General features: G+C 29.5%; 1 long non-coding RNA gene across 1 annotated transcript; it reads left to right on the forward strand.

The window, feature by feature from the left end:
- The first annotated feature begins 2,466 nt into the window (after positions 1 to 2,466).
- Positions 2,467 to 4,660, forward strand: LOC108916735. The gene is made up of 2 exons (XR_001964782.2): positions 2,467 to 2,708; positions 4,465 to 4,660. It is a non-coding gene; the product is annotated as an uncharacterized LOC108916735 (long non-coding RNA).
- The last annotated feature ends 1,582 nt before the right edge of the window (positions 4,661 to 6,242 follow it).

The raw sequence follows: 6,242 nt of genomic DNA on the forward strand, positions 1-6,242 counted from the left end.
GTACTGCAAATTTCAATTTTTGATAATATATACATACATAGAAATTTAATAAACAGATAAATTTACCGATAGAAAAATCTTCCTACCGCAATTTATCGAAATAATATTTATGAAATAAACTCATTCCCTATGTAAAATATTACAGGTTGCTGCTTAAATACATTTCGTAAACAATGCGGGTGGTCCCTCGGTGAATGCTAAAAAAAAAAGTGTTTGTAAACATATGTCCAGAGCGGCATAGTTTCTGATTAAATTAAAATTAAATTTTAGGTCAATTTTATCTGACAGGAAACGAAGGAGTAATTTATTGAAATTTGGTACAATATGTGTTTTTATACAACTTCATTTTTTTGTGAAAAAATGTTTAATATAAATAGGAAATAATGGGGTGGCTAAATGAAAGGCTCTGAAAGTTCCTGTTGTTTAGTAAACTAGAGGTTTATCTTTGGCAAAAACTATCTCAAAAGCATCCAACAGCGGCTCCAAGAACTGGAACTTTTTGTGAAATGTACTAATATTGAAAAATCTAAAACAGTAGAGGGTGCACTATATTTCCCCCCACTAATTTATTTTCTGTTTTTAGTGTTATAAAAAAATGTGAAATGTATAAGTCGCACGATTTTTATGAAGTTTTCTAAAATGATTGTAGAAAAACAAATTAAGTCCAAACAAAATGCCGCGGATATTAACTTTGTTAATTTAAATCGAACATCCTGTATATTATTACATATTTGGATAGAACGTTCCCTGTCGAGGATAGTTATATAGGATTTGTTGGGTCCTTTCTAACAATAAGCGAGACAGTATTAAAAAACGAAAACAAGGTTTTTTATTAAGAAAATGGGATATCTTGCAATGGTTAAACCCCTTTCAGGCATTTTATGGAAATCCTTACGTAACTGGAAAAAAGGCAGAAATGCCTGAAAGAGATCTAACAATTACAAGACATATTATTTTGTTAATAAAGACACCTTCTTTTTGTTTTTTAATAGTATCTCGCTTATTGTTAGAGATGGACCGAAGAAACCCTATATAACTATGCTCGACAAGGAACGTTCTATCCAAATATGTAAAAATATACAAGGTGCTTTAAATTAACAAAGTTAACATCCGCGACCGTTTTATTTGGATTGCATTTGTTTTTCTACCACCAGTTTCGAAAACTTCATAAAAAATCATGCAACTTTGATATTTCACATTTTCACAATACTAAACACTTTTCTAAATTCTGATCAAGTGATATATACTCTTTGATCTTATCTGGATATGTTTGTAATTTTATTTAATGATTGCAAAATATAGGTATATGTATATTTCATTAGCATTTTGTTATACTTCATTTGAAGAAATGTTTATACTTAATCTGAATTAGAATAACACATTTAAGCTACATAAAAATAATAAAAAAATAACGCTTCAAAATATAATGTTTTTTCTCAGAATACGCAGAAAAGTGTGGTTTTAAGTGGCTACCGTGTACTTTTTATTGTATTCGCAATAAAAGTGTTTCGTTATGCTTAAAATTGCGGTAAATAGGGAATATAAAGGAGAATGCATTTTATACATAAATCCGTTTATTGTAAATTAAGTAGCTCAGATGAAATGTCTGTAAGAGGTTTTTGCACATTGTTTATAAACTGAAGTTGGGTGCTTTAATTTATTTACTAGTTTTCAAAGATATATATAGTGCAACACATATAATACCTCCGAAGATTTGCTCTGCCTTCAGAATGCATGAATCGAGAGATATTAAAAGTAAAATATGGACAAATTCTGTATATTGAGTTTTTTTACTATCTCCCGCTTGAAATTCATTTGAAAACATGTAATATAAGAGAGTTTATTTATTTATTTTATTTAATTCACCCAACGGGAAGGAAACCCAATTATAAGCTAGCAATACAACAGTTTTTGTACACAATAAAATTATAATAAACAGAACCGAACAGAAGTACCTACAAATAAAAATGTTTATATTGAAAAAATATAGTTCTGATTGCATAAAAAATATAACAAAATAACAACGTGTATATACATTAATAATGAAAGGGTAATAAAAATTATCAAAATAGAAACAATTAATTATGTTAAAAAAATAGAGATGTCAGTCATCTTGAAATAATTTCACTAGGTATATCAAATCGATCGAACATAAAATTGTTTAAAAAAAATGCTTAGACCCGGCGATCACTGTTAATAAACCTGTATTGGCTGTTATTTGGAAAAACATTATTTCCAAATTTATATTTTTAGAAATTTCTGTTTAGCTTTATTTTTTCCAATTTCGTGCAATAACGAGAATATACCACTAATCTTGTCATTTCGCTGCTTTAAGCGGATGCTGTGTTTACGGAGCTTGCAGGAATATGACTACCAGAATTAGAACGAAGACGTAAGTAGGTAGAAGTGGTGGTGGCAAAACTTGGAAGGAACGAGTGGAATTTCCGCAGCGTAGCGTTAACTATGTCAATAGTAATAGTAAAACATATATATACAGTACAGAACACGTGGTGTTACTCTGATATTCTCACCGCTAAAATGAAGTTCAACGCATTAATCAGTTTATTAGTTTTACTAATGGTTCTGTTATGTGTGTCTTGTGGGGTGGTTATACCTAGTCATCGACAAGGTGTTGGCCCATTCTCGAGAAAATGTGATGTGGGCTACATATTCATAAGAGGAAAATGCAGAGAAATGCTGAGATAGAGGTAGATATTTTACTTTTTACAAAGTGTCTAACTTAAAACTGCAACTTTATGAAGTGTTCTTAAAATAAATAAAATTATTGTAGCTACTGATTATATTTAGGAAAATTTCTGTCTACATTATTAAATATTGCAATATGTGACTTAGGTATGTATTTAGGAGATTATATACAATTATTATATTATCGTAAATCATAAATGTGCATGTCGAAATAAGTAGGCACTGATAATAGTGATAACGTATGTGTAAGATTTTATGTACCCGTACAGAGTGATCTATAATTATGAATTTGTTGTCATTTACTTTGATATTAAGGATTTTGAATATAATAAAATTTAGACATGTAAAAATTAAAAAAGAAAAAGAATTGTAGGTACGTCAATTTAAAAGAACATGTCCGAAATATTGTTTTTTTGGAAGAACACGCCAGAATTTTTTGTCACTTATTTGTTCCACTTCGTCACTTTTTTATATATACGGGGTGATTTCACTTTGTATACAGAAACTATTGAACTAGATTCACTAACAAAAAATAATATCCTACTTACCTACTTTGCTTTATTATCCAAATATGGTTTGAAGGACAAATTAATAATTAAATGGAGGATTTCGGTTGGAGAAAAAATAGCATGTTTTATTCGGATTAAAAGTGTCTTTTATGTCTTGCAATTTGCTCGTCACACAAGTAACACTTTTAATCCTAATATAACAATAACCTATTTCGAGTGTTTTTTTAAATTAATTATTAAATGAAAAATCAAGAGAATGCACTGGCATAGATTTGCGTAATTTATTTAAATTTTGCGAGTTTTATTGTCAATTCGCGGGCGACAAGTGTGATTACCGCACGCAAATGAATAGAGTAGGCAAATAGGTAAACAGCTACTTACCGACCTAAAAAACAAGCGAAAAGATAGGACTTATCCCGCATGAGTAATAAAAACTTATTTACTCTTATGATTTCCATAAAATATTTCCACCGCTAAGGTTGTTGTTATAGCAACAAAATAAATGTTTGGAAACTTATCTTTATGGCATTTAGAAATAAATTTGTTTTTTCTAATGTATATCAAATCGTAAATTATATTTTTACTGTCCTTGCTAATAAAATTACATACACGAGAAAAAGTAATAGATTCCCACCTATCGTATTTCGATAAAAATATATTTTTAATATTCTTGGACATAATGCGAAACCACTCAATATGGTTCATAAATTTAAAATTTGATTACGCAGTTCTCAATATTAAATAATGATTATTTTAGGGTGACACCAGCAGAAGTCTAAGTACAGCAATTCTTAGGCATTTTCGTCCTTGAAAAAAATTATTTTGGCTGTAAATTTATGATGATTAGACAAATAGTATCAAAGTAAATATGTATATATCATTGTAATCCGAAAAAGAGAAAAACACAACAATTCTAAAAAAAATACTTTATATTTTTAAAATAAACCAGTCAATTATTTTTTATACACTTCTCTGCAAACACAAAAAACATTTCCTCTAAAACTTTGGACTTTATTTTCTCTACACGGAAAGATAAAAATGAAGGGTAAAATATTACGAATCACCCTGTACAAAGATAAATAAATAGGAGCAACAAAAATTTTATGTGAAAGTCCTTATCGTATTTTCATTCCGAAAATAGACCGCTTGTTCGCACGGTATTATTTTTAACAAAAATTGTAGTATTTAGCGCGTCTATTAATAACCTGCATGTTGAAATAAGATTAATGTAGATTTTCTTTCGTTTTAGGGCCTAACAACATTGCAAATCTCTCACAGGGCACAACTTAAAGGCAACAGTATTAATAGATTTTAATGTTTTATTGAAGAAGAAAAAATATAATAGTTTGAATTGTGTTTATACTCGTATATTGTAAGGTTAAGGTTTCCAATTCAGTATTGTTAATTTATTTGTTGTTTTCCTTTAAATAAAATGTAAATTAATGTTTTTTTATTTTAGTAGCCTTTAATTAAATTTAATTAAATCCTAGAAAAGTGTAAAAACGTAACTTTACATTATATATACAGTGTTTGGTAAGTCGCTGCATTCCTTGCAGGAGGTTATAGTACAAGTGATTTGTGATACATTTCCTTAATACCATTTTCCGAAAACGCTTATTTTCCGATGCGAAATTAAAAATATTGCGGAAACCGCTCAGAATATTTTAATGAAATTTTACAGGCTTTGAAGTTAACAACAATACACGTTTCACGATAAAAATATTGTTTTCAGTTTCACCAGTGGAGTGCGCACAGGCTCGTTTCTGGATATTTTTAAAGAAAAAAATGATACGCCAGTGACTTTTCTAAAAATTCCTTGTTCAATTTGGAAAAGAAAAGGTATTTTGTCTGATTTTATTATAACGCACCGTTTTCGAGTAAAATAATTAAAATCGATTTATTGCATGGCGTAATCCGGTTTCAATAATTTAAAAATAGAAATTATGCACTTACTTATTTCTGTACCTACCAATTTTATTACAACACGTTATTACTAAAGTGACAGCTATTATTAATTTGTTAAACAATAACAAAAACGAGTGCACAGCCAATCTGCTAATTTCTGTTATAAGATAGTGAATAGTGAATCTAAAAACTGATAAATTTTTTTAGACTTACGTGAACTGTGAGGAGTAATCACTTTTTTGTAATAAAATTCATACAAAAAAAACTGAGTGCAAAATTTCTGCTATTTTTCAAATTATTGAAACCGGATTACGCCATGCAATAAATCGATTTTATTTTATTTACTCGAAAACGGTGCTTCATAAGAAAAACAGTCGAGATACCCTTTCTCTTCCAAATTGAATAAGAAATTCAAAACTAATTTTTATTTTAAGAAAAATAGGTGGCGTATCATTTTTTTCTTTAAAAATATCCAGAGACGTGCCTGTGCGCACGCCACTGGTGAAACTGAAAACAATATTTTTATCGTAAAACGTGTATTGTTGTTAACTGTCAAATCCTGTAAAATTTTATTAAAATATTCTGAGCGGTTTTCGCAATATTTTTAAATTTGCAGTTTTTATTAAAACTTTAACACCCTGTAGATCGGAAACTAAGCGTTTTCAGAATATGATATATTAAGGAAATATATCACAAATCAGTTGTACTACAATCTCCTGCAAGGAATGCATCGACTTACCAAACACCCTGTGTACAGGGTGTCCCAGAATAACGGAGGATTAGTTGACTCAAAATAGGCAGATTTAGAGATTTATACTCGGCGGCCGAAATTATAAAGAGTGACTAATACATAATATAAAAACTCTATTACCATAATGCGTATAAAATATAAAATGATTTCTATACGGTTCAATATTATTTATCTTTGTACCGCTCGCCATGCACATCGGTAGAATCTATAATCGTGTATAGACTGAGTTACACTGAACGTCGATCTATATTTTATCTCTGTCTTTTGCACTTGGTAGGGAATAGGGAAATGCTTTTTTAGTGGGTGTAAACGGACTTGATTTGCCCGACCTGAGAAACGTCATAGCATAAGCGTAGACGAGGGGTCTAATT

The sequence above is a fragment of the Anoplophora glabripennis genome, unplaced genomic scaffold (genome assembly GCF_000390285.2).
Source record: "Anoplophora glabripennis isolate ALB-LARVAE unplaced genomic scaffold, Agla_2.0 scaffold2361, whole genome shotgun sequence".
In the NCBI taxonomy this organism is placed as follows: domain Eukaryota; kingdom Metazoa; phylum Arthropoda; class Insecta; order Coleoptera; family Cerambycidae; genus Anoplophora; species Anoplophora glabripennis.